At 44.5% G+C, this 15,828-nt stretch overlaps 1 pseudogene; it reads right to left on the reverse strand.

Moving 5' to 3' along the window:
• Positions 1-1,973: 1,973 nt before the first annotated feature.
• LOC123955062 lies at positions 1,974-15,554 on the reverse strand (annotated as a pseudogene).
• Between the last annotated feature and the right edge of the window lie 274 nt (positions 15,555-15,828).

The following is a 15,828-nucleotide window of genomic DNA, read 5'->3' on the forward strand; positions in this document are numbered from 1 at the left end:
TAAGGGAAACAAAGGTAAAAGTGAACTGCTGGGACCTTAGGAAGTTGAAAGGCTTTGCACAAAGGAAACAGTTGACAAAATAAAAAGATAACCAACATATTGAATAGGAGAAAATACTTGCAAATGACATTATGAGATAAAGGGCTAATATCTAAAATCTATAAAGAACTTATCAAACTCAACACCCAAAGAAGAAATAATCCAATCAAGAAATGGGCAAAAGACATGAACAGACATATCCCCAAAGAAGACAACCAAATGGCCAACAGGCACATGAAGAAATGCTCAATGTCTCTCGGCATCAGGGAAATACATATCTAAGCCATGATGAGACACTACCTCACACCAGTCAGAATGGTTAAAATTAACAAGTCAGGAAATGACAGATGTTGGGGAGGATGTGGAGAAAGGAAAACCCTCCTACACTGTTGGTGGGAATGCAGCTGAGGCAGCCACTCTGGAAAACAGTATGGGGCTCTTCAAGAAGTTGAAGATAGAGCTACCCTATCACCCAGTAAATGTACTACCAGGTATTTACCCCAAAGATACAAATGTAGTGATCCAAAGGGGTAAATGCACCCTAATGTTGATAGCAACAATGTCCACAATAGCCAAACTAAGGAAAAACCCAGATGTCCATTGACAGATGAATGGATAAAGAAGATGTGGTATGTATATACGCACACAATGGAATACTACTCAGTTATCAAAAAAATGAAATCTTGCGATTTGGAAAAACATGGATGGAACTGGAAGGTATTAAATTGACAGAAATAAGTCAGAGAAAGACAATTATCATATGATCTTACTTATATGTGGAATTTAAGAAAAAAACAGGATCATAGGGGAAGAGAGAAAAAATAAAATAAGACAAAATCAGAGAGGGAGACTCTTAATCATAGGAAACAAACTGAGGGTTGCTGGAGGTGGATGGGTGGGATGATGGACGTAACTGAGTGATGGACATTAAGGAGGGCACTTGATGCAATGAGAACTGGCTATTATATAAGACTGATAAATCACTTACCACTATATCCAAAACCAATAATACACTATATGTTAATTAACTGAATTTAAACTAAAAAAATAAAAATAAAAAATAAATTTAAAAAAAAGGAAAAGAGATGGGGCGCCTGGGTGGCTCAGTGGGTTAAGCCTCTGCCTTTGGCTCAGATCATGATCTCAGAGTCCTGGGATCATGCCCCTCATTGGCTCTCTGCTCAGCAGGGAGTCTGCTTCCCTCTCTGTACCTACCTCTTTGACTATTTGTGATCTCTCTCTGTGTCAAATAAATAAAAATCCTAAAAAAAAAAAAAAACAACGGAAAAGAGGCTTGTTTTTCCAGTAATGCAGGGAAAAGAAGTAACTATTACTAAGTAGGTTCGGTGATAATTTCCTAATATTCCTTTTGCAATAAGAGCTATGTATTTTCTCCCCAAAGCACCCCAAAACTAGCTAGAACAAACTAATTTCCCACTACCTTCATCTCTCTTCTTTCAGTCACACTGTGTGGGTGCTGAAGACCCTGGGCTCTGATCAGTGAACAGAACTGTCCCTTTTAAGCTAGCAAACCCAGGCTGTGGAACTGAAAGCCCTACTCCAGCCCCCATAGCAGAGGCCACAGAGCTGGCATTGATTCCACCGTCTCAGAAATAAGGAGCTGAAAGGTGACAGCACAAATGAAGCCCCAATATGGAGACAGAAGGAAGGTTCCTAGGCCCCAAGTAGGCTGAACCTGGGGGCAGGAAAAGAGAACTTCTGAGTCATTGCATCTTTAGAAACAAAGGGGAATCTGGACCTTTTTCTGTTGCTATGGTTCTATAAGGCATTCTACTGCTACGTAGCTCCAAGGGGATGTGCAAACACAAAAGGTCTAAAAAAGGAGAACGCTGCCCTGGCTGGAGAAGAGAGTAACAAATAGGCAGAAGGTCAGCAAATCATTTGTAGGAAGACAATGCTAGAACTTCAGCTCTTCACATGGCCACCAGCCCTACAGAGAACAACACAGTAAGAACCAGGACAACCGCTCCAGACTGGTACAGCTGGGGAATCTTGAGGCCTTTCCCTAGATCCCACATTAAGTGTCAGATTCCATTCCAGATGAGAGGAAGACAAGGGCAAACTTGACTGTGTAGATCAGTGACGGCCGCAGATATAGGAACTTTACACCTTCCAAATGAGACTCAGAGTTCCCAGGGACCAACAGGGCTGACAAGCCAAAAAGAGACCCTTGCACCCAGGGCCACAGCAGTACCATGGTGGCAAGCAGACATCACTGTGGGAAGAGCCACAGTGTAGACAGTGATACGGGGAGACAGAGGATGGTTTAAACAGTGTTCTTCCTGAATCTGTCCATCTCTTCTTTGGCTGTGGTTCCCAAAGGGAGAGCATTTCTGACACAGAGCCAAGGATGAAGAAATGGCCAACATATCTCAACAAGAATGCAGCCAACCTGGGTTCTGGCCTGGATGGAAGTGGAACTTTCTGAGTCTAAATAATTGATAATGTGGTAGTAAAGCTTAAGGAGATTAAGTTATTTTTCATTTCAAAAAAGGGGCGGGGCTAAAATTCTAGATGTTTCCAACCAAATAAGTAACATAATATAGAAGGAAGTGAGTTGTCAGCATTCTGAGTGCTGTGTCTTACTCTCATAGTCAAGATACATGTGGGTTTTTGATGACACAGGGGTCGGCTCCCACTTACCCTTGCGTTGTTCAAGGGTCAAAACCTGTATAACATATGTACTCTACACGGGATAATATTTCAACTAAATCACATTCTACAAACATCTGTTGAGAAATATGATGTACCTTGCCATCTCACTAGGACACTAAACAATTTGTTTAAATAGTGACTGAATCGACAAATTCAGTGGGTAAATAAAAAAGGGGAGTTCAGAAAAGTTTGTCCTTTTGCAATCCTTAGAACACTCCCCCTCCTTGTCCCTTGGCAGAGCATGAAGCCATGCGGGCTCATGCTGACAGGCTGCTCAGCTTGTGGGCCCAGATCAGGCCCTGTCTTGTCACCAGACGACACCACCATGTGCACCTGCATCCCCCTGGCCAAACCCTCATCACCGACCTTCACTGCAGTGTACGCACCTGCTAGGAGAGTGTGTAGCCCTGGGAGAGAGTAGGATGGTCGTTGCCAGGGGCTTGGGGGAAGAGGAAACAGGGAGTTGCTATTCAGTGGATGAAGAGTTTCGGCCATGTAGGATGAAAAGTTCTAGAGATGTGCCGTACAACATTGTGCCTACAGTTAACAAGACTGTATTGTGTGCACCTAAAAATTTTAGGGGAAAGATCTCATATTAAGTGTTCTAACCACAACCCAGGAAGGAGGGAAAGGAGGAAGCAAGAAGGGAGAAAGGGAGGGAGAAGGGAAGAAATTTGCCACAATCAAACGACCAGTTATAGAAACAAGGGCTGCATTTATCATGAACAACTATATTTTGTTATGAGTGAGTATTTGTGATCTTTGTTATAGGATATCGATGAGAAGAGTAAACATCACCCAAGGTTTTGACATCTTCTTTTGGCTAAAGGGTTAGTTTGTGTTTTTTAGTACTCAGGATAGTTGTATCATGTGAAACAGAAGTATAACTTTGTTTTTTATTTGGAGATTAAGTATGATTTAAGGGGATGCGTATGGGTGCCAAGTTTATAAGGGGTGGACTGTGAACTGTGATGGTTAATATTATGTACCAACTTGGCTAGGCTACAGCACCCATTATTTAATCAAATACTAATCTAAATGTTGCTGTAAAGGTGTTTTTGGAGACGTGGCTAACGTTGACAATCAATTGACTTTAGGCTGACACACTGATTCACTCTGGACACATAAACTCCCAATGAAGTAAATACTCTAACAATTCCTTACCCTTAGCAGATGAAAACACGGAATTCCAGAGACTAACTGATATGACCATTATCACACGGCCCGTGAGCCCCAGAGTCAGGATTTGAACCGACAGACCGGCTCCAGGGTCTGAGCTCTAAACCACCACACTGTGCTGCCTCCAACTGAGGTAGGTCTACGTGAACTGATGTGAAACGGTCTCCAAGTTGTCCTAGTAATTCCAAAAGTGGGGTGCACATCAGGAAGTATACTGTGCTGACACGATCAAAAGCATCTAATTTAGTTTGATCACTATTCTCCCTGAATTTTATGAAGGCACAGCTGCACAGTCCGTTGCCTTCCAGGGAGGGTTCTACCTTCTGAAAACATTGACTCCAAACCCTTTATAGATGTTTGGATGTCTCTTTCTGGGAACTTTCAAGATTTAACCTAAGCAATCAAAAGTTTTATGATTATTGGGCCTTGAGATAATTTTTCTTTCTTTTCTTTTTTTAAAAGACTTTATTTGAGAGAGAGAATGAGAGGCGGGAGGGTCAGAGGGAGAAGCAGACTCCCTGCTGAGCAGCGAGCACGCCGTGGAACTTGATCCTGGGACTCCCAGGATCAGACCTGAGCCAAAGGCAGTTTCTTTCTTTTTTTAAAGATTTTATTTATTTATTTGACAGTCAGAGATCACAAGTAGGCAGAGAGGCAGGCAGAGAGAGAGAGGAGGAAGCAGGCTGTCCGCAGAGCAGAGAGCCCGATGCGGGGCTCGATCCCAGAACCCTGGGATCATGACCTGAGCGGAAGGCAGAGGCTTTAACCCACTGAGCCACCCAGGAGCCCCAAAGGAAGTTTCTTAACCATGTGAACCATCTAGGCGCCCCGAGATCATTTTTCTTCCATTGTGCAAGAGATTTGTAGATCCTTTCCACTTAGATATCAGTATATGGAAGTCTCTTCTCTGGGGATATTTGGTTTCTTTAGGAATAAATCCTATAGTCTTTGTTAACTGGCTACTGACTTTTTTTTTTTAAGATTTTTAAATTAATTTTAAGTAATCTCTACGCCCAACTTGGGGCTGGACCTCACAAACCCGAGATCAAGATCAGTATCTGAGTAAATATTTTTTATTTTGAGAAAATTTCTAAGTGAGCTCTATGTCCAGCATGGGGCTTAAACTCATGACCGCCAGATCAAAAGTCGCATAAGCCACTGACTGAGCCAGCCAGGCGCCACTAGATTGACTTCTTTTATTGGCTAATCCTTCCAAGGCCTTTCTTTGAAAACTGGTACTTGTTTTTCAGGTCCCTTAGAGTCATTTTAGTGTAGTTCCCGAAGGAGCAGATACAGATATATATATATATATATATATATCAACCTGTCTTACGTGACTAGTGTTCCCTCAAAGATGAACTTTTATAAAGAATTTACTTGTGTACTATTAAAATATTGACTCAGATAGGGTGTCTGGGTGCCGCAGTCGGTTAAGTGTCTGACTGGTGATCTCAGCTGAGGTCTTGGTCTCAGAGTCATGAGTTCAAGCCCCACATTGGGTTCTGTACTGGGTGTACAGCCCACTTTAAAAAAATTTGACTCAGATAGAGGGGGATGCCTGGTTGGTAGGGCATGAGCCTCTTGGTCTTGGGGTTGTGAGTTCAAGTCCCACACATAGAGCTGACTTAGAAATTGTTTGTTTTGAATAAAAATATTGACTCAGATATCCTCATTCTGTACTCACTACTTACTCACCACTTTTCTGGATAAAGCTTTCTCGGATAGTAAGTTTCCTTTAGCTACATCTTTTGTAACTCGTAGCAATTCCCTTCTCCTGAAGCTAACTTTGTAGAATGCTTCTCAGACTGAAAATCATCTGAGACCATTTCACACAAAACTCCAGAACTTATTTCACTCTTCAGTAACAGAAAGTAGAGTATCCATTTTCCCACTTCCAACACTGGAACACTACTCTGGACATTTTCACTATGAAGAATGAATTATGAAAAAATGCACACTGATCCACAAAGTGGCCACCTCTTAAGAAAAAAAAATCCACCTACGACGCTCACGCCAGCTGTGCCTCAAATACTGCTGTGAAGCTGGGATTCTGCACATCCTCCAGCGGATGATCCCATCTCCTGTCTGCGCTGCCCTCCAGTTTTCCCTAACATTTCCCCTTGGTGTTATTTCCTCTCTTCAGTCCTGCCAGGCAATTTAAACAGAAGACAGCCATGCACACATGCCTCCCTGCTCTCTGGCCGCACTCCATGCTTACGTGGCCTGTGACTCAGCGTTTCTATCTCAGGTACGGACCCTGTTTTGAGTTTCCAAACCCTGAAACCTCCCGTGGCTTGCTCCTGTGCTGCTCCTCTTGGAGGATGAAGGTGGGTCTCAAAGGTTCTGTTGCTTGCTGGATTCCTGCTCAGAGAGTAGTGGCCTGACTGCGGGGCAGATCCTGGTTTATGGTAACCCTGAACTGACAGTCTCAACTCTGTTTTTGCAGCAGGCTTCCCCACTGCAATACTTGGGAGCTCTGGCAGATTCAGATGCCCCCATTCTTTCTGTAACCCCAAGGGTCCTGAGACCACACTGTCCCTCATGAGGGTTCCACCCACTGCTTAGCCACTAGACTGATGTCCCTCAGCAGAGCAGACTTCTAAAAGTTCTGACCCTGTGCTCTCCTGCTCTATCCCTTGCCAGAAGCTGACTGATGGAGGCTGCCTCCCCCCAGGGTCTATCTTCCTACATATCGCCTTGGATTCACTCCCTTTCACATCTTCCTTCCAGAAAGTGGTCACTTTTCTGGTCATAGAATTGCTGCTATTTTTTTCTTTGATCTTCTGTTGAGTTCACAGGTGTTGAGAATGGTTTGATAGCTATCTAGGTGAAGTTCTGGGATCAGAGGAAATTTAAGTTCCCTACTCCTCCGCCATCTTGGACTCTCTCCTTGGTCTGTAGTTCTTTGACTTCGTGATGTCTTTAGTTCTGGAATCTGTTATTACTGTCCTCAGAAAATGAGTTCAGAATTGTCTTCAGTTCTTTTCTGAATGATTTTATGTTGTCTTGATATGTTTTTTTTTTCTTTTTCTTTTTTTGGTTAACCAATGAAGCCATATGAGCTTGGAGTTTCCTTTGTTGGAAAGTTTTTATTTACCAATACAACTTTTAAAATTCATATAGGGCTCTTTAAACTTTCTATTTCTTGTTGGGTCAGATATGGGATTTTGTATCTTTCAAAGAATTTACACATCCCACCTGGATTGTCAAAAGTATTGTTTGTAATAATCTCTTACTCTTTAATGTTCTGAAGGCACTGTAGTGTTGTCCTTTTGATACTGGTATATTTTCATTTTTTTTCCTAGCTAGAAGTTTATAAATTGTATTAATCTTTATTTTTTAAAGACTTTACTTATTTCCTTGAGAGAGAGACAGAGACAGAGCATGAGTGGGGTGAAGGGGCAGGGGGAGAGGGAGAAGCCAACTCCTCACTGAGTGGAGAGCCCAACAGAGAGCTCTATTCTAGGACCCAAAGACTATGACCAAAGACCATGACCCAAGCTGAAGGCAGATGCTTAAATGACCAACGCACCCAGGTGCCCCCCACTTTTAAAATTTCATTTATTTTTTGGAGAGAGTGAGACTGAATTAATATTTCCAGCTTCTGGGGAAAAGAACCAGCTTCTGCTTTCATTAGTTTTTATTTTTTGATCTTCTCTTTTTTATTTCATTCATTTCTGCTTTTGTATGTTATTTCCACCTTCATGATGGCTTTGAATTTAATGTTCTCTTATATGTTAATGTGGAAGATGATGTCATTGATTTGAGATTTTTCTTCTTTTTCTATTTTAGGTATTCTAAGGCTTTAAGATTTCCTCTGAGTGTCCTGTGTTAGCTGCATCCCCATCAATTCTGGTAGGTTGTATTTCCATCATTATTCAATAAAAGTATTTTTCTTGTGATTTACTCTTTTACCCAATGATGACTTAGATGTGTGGGGTTTAACTTTCCTATATTTGGGGTTTTCTCGTTATATCTTAAAAATTACTGAAATTTACTTGGTATGGTTTTCCTTCAACTCGCATTCATTGGCTTACTATCTTTTAAACTAGCAATTTAGGCCATTTGCTTTAAAGCACAATTAAATTTTATTTCCTCTGAGGTACAGAGTAAAAGGAGCTGCCATTTGAAGTGTTTGTAGTTCAGTTTTTCTTTTCTAGAAAATTTCTTTCTAAAAATTTATATAAACATTTGTTAATCCTTAAGGTCAAATTGAAAAAGAATTATGTTGAATTTAGGAGAGTTGATAATTTAATTAAGAAAAAAATTTAATATATTTATATTTATATTTAATTTGGAGATAATTTGGGCCTGAGTAGAGAGCATGGGTCAGTTTGAGTGTTTCTGTCCAGGGGTGCTGCCTAATGTGGGAGTGGCTTCAGGGGTGTAGGGCAGATATCTCCTGCTCTGAATCCTTTGAGGCAGATGGCACGGTTTCCTTCTGGCTCATATGTGGTGTCCTTTTGGGTAGGGCATGGGAGCCAGGACTCTGGAGACAGAACCTGAAAAACCAACCTAGGGTTAGGGCCTAGGGGCATGGCAGGCCCGATCTCCAGTGCTGAGGCGAGCACCCCGAGGGGGCGAGGGGTTGAGTTGAGGGCATGAGTCTGGCTAAGTATCAGTCTCTAGGTGTGTGTCCAGGGGGGTGCCTCCAGTGGCCTCAGGTGGGCATGGCAGATATTTTCCTTCTGGATGGCAGGTTTAGTCCTCTGGAATTGCTCAGGTGTCCCCAGACCCTGGGGCTTTGGCACCAGGTCTCTGGGAACAGACCCCTCTAAGCCTAACCTAGGGTCAGGGTTGGGGTCAGGTTTAGGGTCAGGGTTTAGGGTCACGGGTTAGGGTCAGCGGTTAGGGTTAGTTTTTAGGGGTTTGCTAAGGTTAGTTTATTTGCATTTTTTTTTAAAGATTTTATATATTTCTTTGACAGGCAGAGATCAGAAGTAGGCTGAGAGGCAGGCAGAGAGAGAGGGGGAAGCAGGCTCCCTGCTGAGCAGAGAGCCTGATGCGGGGCTTGATCCCAGGACCCTGGGACCACGATCTGAGCTGAAGGCAGATGCTTTAACCCATTGAGCCACCCAGGCACCCCAATTTACCTTTTAATACAAGATGTCCAGGCTTAAATAAGATATTTTCTTAAAGTATTTTACAGTGAGTAAAGGTTAGCATGTAACCCAAATAGTTACAGAGAAGAACCCAATGTTCCACTATTTCTTGACATTTATGTTTTATGGTCAAAATAATTAAAAGTCAAGTTGCTCTATGACTATTCTCCCAGATGAAATCACTGACCCTGTCTTTCTGGTCTTGGCTAAAATCATCTTCTCAGTAGTCTTCCTTAATGGGCCTCTCTGAATAGAATGACTCTCTTAGCCCTTAATATGCATTCCTTCCTATTGTTGATCCACTGGTTATATCCCATGCTCTTTGCAAGCTCCCAGGTGGCACTAGAACTATACATTTGCACATTAAGTAGATGTTCCATAAATATTTATTAATTGAACAAGTATGGGTATTTTAAATAAAAAATGTCCATGTTTTATCAGTGAATTTTTTTTTTTACCATTTCCGAATATATTTGGAAAAAGCTATTGCTCCATGAATATACCTCTGTGAAGGCTGTGGCTTTCTTATGTCCTGTGTCATGTTTCCCTGAGCTAGTCGGAGCACTCATGACCCATGTATGAAGCTCAGCTTCAAACCTGAGGGGTGAGTTCTGTGAAGGCGCTAGGGGCCAATTGTGGGGTTTACCCTGTTGGACACCACTGTGTCATCTGGGGCCAGGTGTGACGTGAGCACTCCCTCTTTCCCTAGCTTTTTCCATCTTTCTCTACCCTCTGTCCACATGTGGGTTTCCCACCAACCATATCTTTGCAGACAAACTCTGAGGTGGCCTATGGCTTGGGACTCCATTGACATCACAGAGTCTCATTATAACCAGTGTCAGAGGTTTCTGTGGCACTGACATGACCTTTGTTCCCAGAATATGCCCCAGGAAGAGTCCCATGAGAGTCTGGGAGTCCAGGAAAGATCAATGGGTGATTGCGGCTCTAGCTAAAGCCACTCTGGGGGATCATGCTGGAGGCCATCTCCCATCTCAGTCTGGCTCTTTCGCTGATTTCCAATACGACCTAGGAGAGTCACTTCATTGGTGCTTCAGGCTCATCATTTTTAAAACGGGGAAATATTTTTAGATTCATGGATTCATTCAAGATTATGGAATGAACTCCTAGGAAGCTCTGGGCAATCTCCAAGATGGATTCTATTTCAGGAGTTCTGACTCCCATCGTTCCTGCTCCTATCGATTCCCCCATTGGACACAATGGCTGTTCCATGGAAATTCCGCAGGGCAACACTAGACTAGCAAGTGTCTTCAGGGTGTGCCTTCATGCCATCCGATGTGGCTGAGGGGCCATGAGCAATTCTGAACCTAAACCAAGGTTTTGGCTGTGCTGTCTTACTTGCATGAAAATAGCAGTGCCTGGATCAGGCCTTCACTGCAACAGCTGAGACGACTTAGTGAGGACCTTGCCCAGAACACTAGCCACATGACACTGTGAGGGCACTTGGAGTCCACAGTCAAGTCATGCAATGCAACAAGTGAGTCTACATCAGGGTAGATGATGCAAGGTATAGTTTCACAGCAAACATGACAAAAAACATTTAAATGTTAAATGTTAAATGTACTCTATACTGTGGCAGAGATGGGAAAAGTGAACGATGGGGTCAGAGAGGGGAGTGGGAGTTCCAAGAAGCAGGCTGGAGTCATCAGGGGTAGGGGATGTCTCGTGGAGGAAGGGACCAGGAGGACCATCACAGGTTACAACAGTGCAGCGTCAGGGTGTGTGCTCTGCCTGACCCATGACCCCCAGAGGCATTGGGGGCATTCTAGCTGCAGAGGATCTGCAGACCGCAAATTGGCCTGAGCAGAGCCTCAGCTATTGTACTTGGTATTCCTGGTACTTGGTATGTCTTCTTGGTTCCTGGGTGTGGCTCTTCCTCTGCTTCTGGAGCCTGTTGATTCTCTTGTTTTCCTCTGAGCTGCACTATTTTGTATGGATTCAGTACTGTTTGGTGACACAAAGTCTTGCTGAAAAGAAGCGAAATAGAAGTCATCCTTGTTTCCCAAGTAGACCTGAAGAGATTCAATGATAATAGCTTTTTCCCAGACCCCTGGGCTTTCATCTGCTAGCCAACTCTGAGATTTTTGAAATCATCTTCTATTCTTAACAGGTGGAAAGAATTAGTTTGGTTTCTAAAAAGTTCAACAAAGTCACACTTAGATTTTACCCAGAAGGCGCTACGTTCTATTCAAAGGAGTGACATGATGCTGGGATTTTTTTTTTAAGATTTTATTTATTTATTTGACAGACAGAGATCACAAGTAGGCAGAAAGGCAGGCAGAGAGAGAGGAGGAAACAGGCTCCCCGCAGAGCAGAGAGCCTGATGCGGGGCTCGATCCCAGGACCCTGGGATCATGACCTGAGCCGAAGGCAGAGGCTTTAACCCACTGAGCCACCCAGGCGCCCCTGATGCTGGGATTTTTGAGGCCAGGGATCAGCACAGACTTTTCTGGAAAGTCTTCTGTGAATATTTTGTGTTAGGTGTTGCAGTCCATGTGGTGTCTCTGAAAATGACTCCTTTCTTGCATTGTGGCTTGAAAGCAGCCACGGACCATCCATAACTAATGTTCTAGCCATACTTGATTGACAGAATACAGGGGGAGGTCCCATTTGGCTCATGGATGGTAGTTTCACACACCCCAGATTTGCAACAGGAAGGATGATGGGGGAGAGGGCTCTTCTTTTCCAGTGGCAGAGTGGGAGTCCACTGGGACCTATCCTGGTTGACCCCAGCCCCTCCTCTTAACTCCTCCTCCCTCTTCTTCTCTTCGCTCTCCCGTTGGATTTGTAGGTGTTTGCAATGTTCAGATAAGCTATCGAGCTGATCTCCTGTTACCTGATGTAGTCTCAGGCTGCTACTTCTCCGCCATCTTAACTCCTCCCCCAGCCCCTCCTCTTGAAAGGAAAAAAAGATGATGGTGAGATTGGCCAACAATTAAGGTTTCAGGTATTCTGCCCTCCTCTGTAGGCCCCGAGCTTGCCACAAGATGTTTGTCTGTGGTTGAATTCCATCTAGGCATTGTTTGGCTGAGTAAGTCCCCTTGCCTGGCAGGTATATCTTGTGGGTTATATACCACAGATGATCATCTTGTTCAGGCCAAGACCATGAGCATGTTTAGGGTTCTCCTGATGTAGCGGAGGATCTAGCATGTGCGGGCTTCAGGATGAGTCTAGTTCAGCCCTTGGCAATGTTATGGAGCCCCTGGCTTCCTGGGCCCTCTGTGGCACTGGCACGGGCCTGGCCTAGGCCGCTTTTGCAGTCATGATGGAAAAGCCCCTGGCCCATGCTTGGCTCTGCAGGCTGGGACCTGGGGTTCCTCCCACCTCTTTGGTTGGAACCAGGTCTCGTGCCCATGGATGAGGCAATCCCTGGAGCCAGGGAGAGGAGCCGTGGATATTGGCACATGTTGTTAGGACGTCTGTTGTAATGACTTTTCTAATGGTGGTGGTGGCAAGATCTTCTGGGATGCATCTGTTAATAAAACAAATATTAATTCCTGATAGTAAGTGGGTCCAAGGTGCTGACTTAGCACCTAGCACCTCAGTCCCAGCACCCTGGTACTGCTGTACTATTCTGCAGAGATAATAGCTGAGATTGAGCAAAGTGGATCGAAACTGGTTTGGAGTGCACAAGGGAAGGGTGTGAGGGTGTAGGTGATTGGGGATAATAGCTCTGGCCAAGCTGTAGCTCCAGTTTATCTAGGTTCAAGGTGCAGGGAATCCGTGGTGTTTCACCGTCCATCATTTTGCAGATGAAGAACATGCCTTTGCACGGCATACGGCATGACTTGTTCCAAGTATCTCTCATTGATATAGAAGTCGAGGAGAACAGCACCCTCCATCTGCTTGGATAGGCATGAGAGGCTGAATGCTCTCAAGAAGGTGTCTGGCTTTTGCAGGGCTCACTGTGAGCTGCATGCAGGACTAACGAGGATGGTTCACGGTTTAGTTCTAAGGATGGAGTATTGGAAGAATGTAGTGCCCCATGTAATCCTGAGAAGGGGACAGATCTAGAGTCCACTGTAGAGTTACGTCGTGGGAGTGGTGGTGTTCTGCACCATCCATTTCATGAGATGTCTGTCCTTTATTGAGTTCTGGGTGTGGTTTCTGTGACTTTGTCCTAATGTCTGGGATTTCCAAGGAATGGGATATTTTTGGCTTCACTCTAAGAGTTGGTTCATTGAGAGTGGGCAAGTCCCATTCTGCTGTTGAGAAGTGTGTCTCTAAGCGGTTGGAGTGTGTATTACAAGGCTAGAGGTCAATGGTGGGGTGGTTACAATGGTCAGTAGGTTATTGTTTGTTTTGTTTTTAGATTTTATTTATTTACTTGACAGAGAGAAATTACAAGTAGGCAGAGAGGCAGGCAGAGACAGCAGAGGAAGCAGGCTCCCTGTTGAGCAGAGAGCCCAATGTGGGGCTTGATCCCAGGACCCTGAGATCATGACCTGAGCCACAGGCAGAGGGTTAACCCACTGAGCCACCCAGGCACTCCAGCAGGCTGTTGTTATTGATGATTTTTATGGGTGAATTCCATAGAATGAGATGTTAGAGCTTATGGTTAGGGATCCTCATTACGTGCCCATAAATGGTGCTTTTTCTGAGTTTCATATTTGACATCTTTTTATTGCTTCTAATAGCCCTCCTTATACTTGGTATTCCAATGAGCAATGCATTACAACATTGCCTGCAGTTTACCCATGTGTTGATGAGGATTTGAGAAGGAAAATGTTGTCAGCGCTCCCACAAATTGTACACTGGAACAGCCAAATAATAAAATTTTATTTTTGACACAAAGCAGGAAGTATCCTACTGTGATTCTTAGTTTAAAGCAGGGGAGGGGGCCCTCTTTCAGTACTGGTAATGAGTACCATAGGCCTTCCTAGGGAACATTATCAGATTCTATTGGAAACTTGGTCTTTGTAATTGTGGAAGAATCGGAGTTGACCAATAATTTGTCTCCTGTTTCATTCTCCACGAACAGTTCCATGATATTTGGTTTCATACCTCTACCATTGTGAAATCATCCCAAATTGGGCAGTAGCTCACCCTTCTCTGCCAAGGGTGTGTTTGGGCCAATACAAAAGTGAATTCTGGATGACTAGGAGACCCTAGGATCAGAATGCTGTTGGTAGGGAGTTACTGAGATCTTAAATTCTTTTTTTAAAGAAGATTTTATTTTATTTATTTAGACACGCTTGGTCCCAGGACCCCGAGACCATGACCTGAGCTGAAGACAGAGGCCCAACCCACTGAGCCACCCAGGTGCCCCAAGATCTTAAATTCTAAACCAGCTCCTGACACCCAGATGAAATACATTTCAGATTTAGAAACTTCTGATAGAAATTTTGTGTCCATAATGACAACTGAAGAAAATGTGTCATCCCTAAACCTAACCTTAACCCCTAACTTTAATGCTGAAACTTAACCTGACCTTAAAGCCCAAACTGGAACCATGAATCTCAAACCTGAAATTGAACCCAAAATCTAGACTCTGAACCTGAGCCCTAGATCCAAGCCCTGAACCATGAACCCAAACTCTAAACCAGAACTCTGAGCCATGAACCCTGAACCCAAATCCCAACATGAACCAAAACCCCAAATTTGACCTTGAACTTTATCTCAGAAGCCCTGAGTCTTAAACCCTAAATCATAAACCCAAAGCCCTAAGCTCTAACTATTCCCTTGCCCCTCACTCTAAATCCTCACCCTGACCCTAAACCCAAAGCCTGATCTAGAACTCTGACTGAAACCTGAACCTGAACCCAAATTCAAACACTTCACCACACTTTGTTTATGCATTCACCACTGATGGATATTTGCAATTCTTACCTTTTGATTCTTGTGGACACTGTTTGGCTTGGGGACTAGGGTTAGGGTCTTGGACTGGGATCAGGGCTGGGCTTGAGAGCAAGTTGAGGTCAGAGTGTGGGTCTGCATCAGAACCAGGGTCATGTTTGGTGCTACCATTTCAGTCAGGGACTGTTGTCATTCCATATTGTTTCCAATTCATTGTTCCTTATTTATTTTTGAAGAAGGAAGGGGATATTGGGCTCCATGCAGCTTGAATTTCCAGAATGAAATGGCTTCAGCTGGACCCCGGGAGGGAGCAGGTGCTTCCATTGAAGGGTGAGCTCCCCTAGTCCTGCACTGACTCTACTGTCTGCAGAGGGCACAGGACCCCAGCTACCTCCTTGAGCCTGGCCTGCACAGCTGTATCTGGGACAGGAACCTGGCCTCCTCAGGACCTGCTCTGAAGACTTCTGGAGGATGTGGGGCCCCTCCCATACTGACAGGACAAGCTGGGGAGGATGTGGGTCCACATCCACACTGACAGGACCTACTGTGGAGGATGTGGGGCTGCGGCCACACTAACAGCAGTCCATCCCCCTCAGGACTGGCCGCTGGAGGAGAACGTGAGGAGAAGCCATCTGAACGGGGACTGGTGAGGGGGTGTGTGGTCTCAGGACCCCATGGAGGAAGGGCACGCTGTGTAGACACTGGTGCTTCCATGGTTTTGTGTGTGGTGACGTGGCCTCCCATGGCGCTGTGCGTGGTGCTGTGGGTCTCTGCTTTCTGGTTTCCGATGCGTGACCTGGGTCCCACGTCTATGTGCGCATGCAGATTCGGATCCTGGGGCTCCTCAGACAGTCTGCAGTCAGGGAATGGATGCCCACCTTGGTGCTCATGCTCCCCTCCACCTCGGCCCTGCAGGGGCCTTTCTGTGCTACACCCACTTCAGGGTTGGTCCAGAGTCTGGAAGTTCAGGAGTGAGAGTGAGGACTCTGTAGACAGCTTTGGGGAGAGTAGGTATTTT

This window comes from Meles meles, chromosome 13 (assembly GCF_922984935.1).
Source record: "Meles meles chromosome 13, mMelMel3.1 paternal haplotype, whole genome shotgun sequence".
Taxonomy (NCBI): domain Eukaryota; kingdom Metazoa; phylum Chordata; class Mammalia; order Carnivora; family Mustelidae; genus Meles; species Meles meles.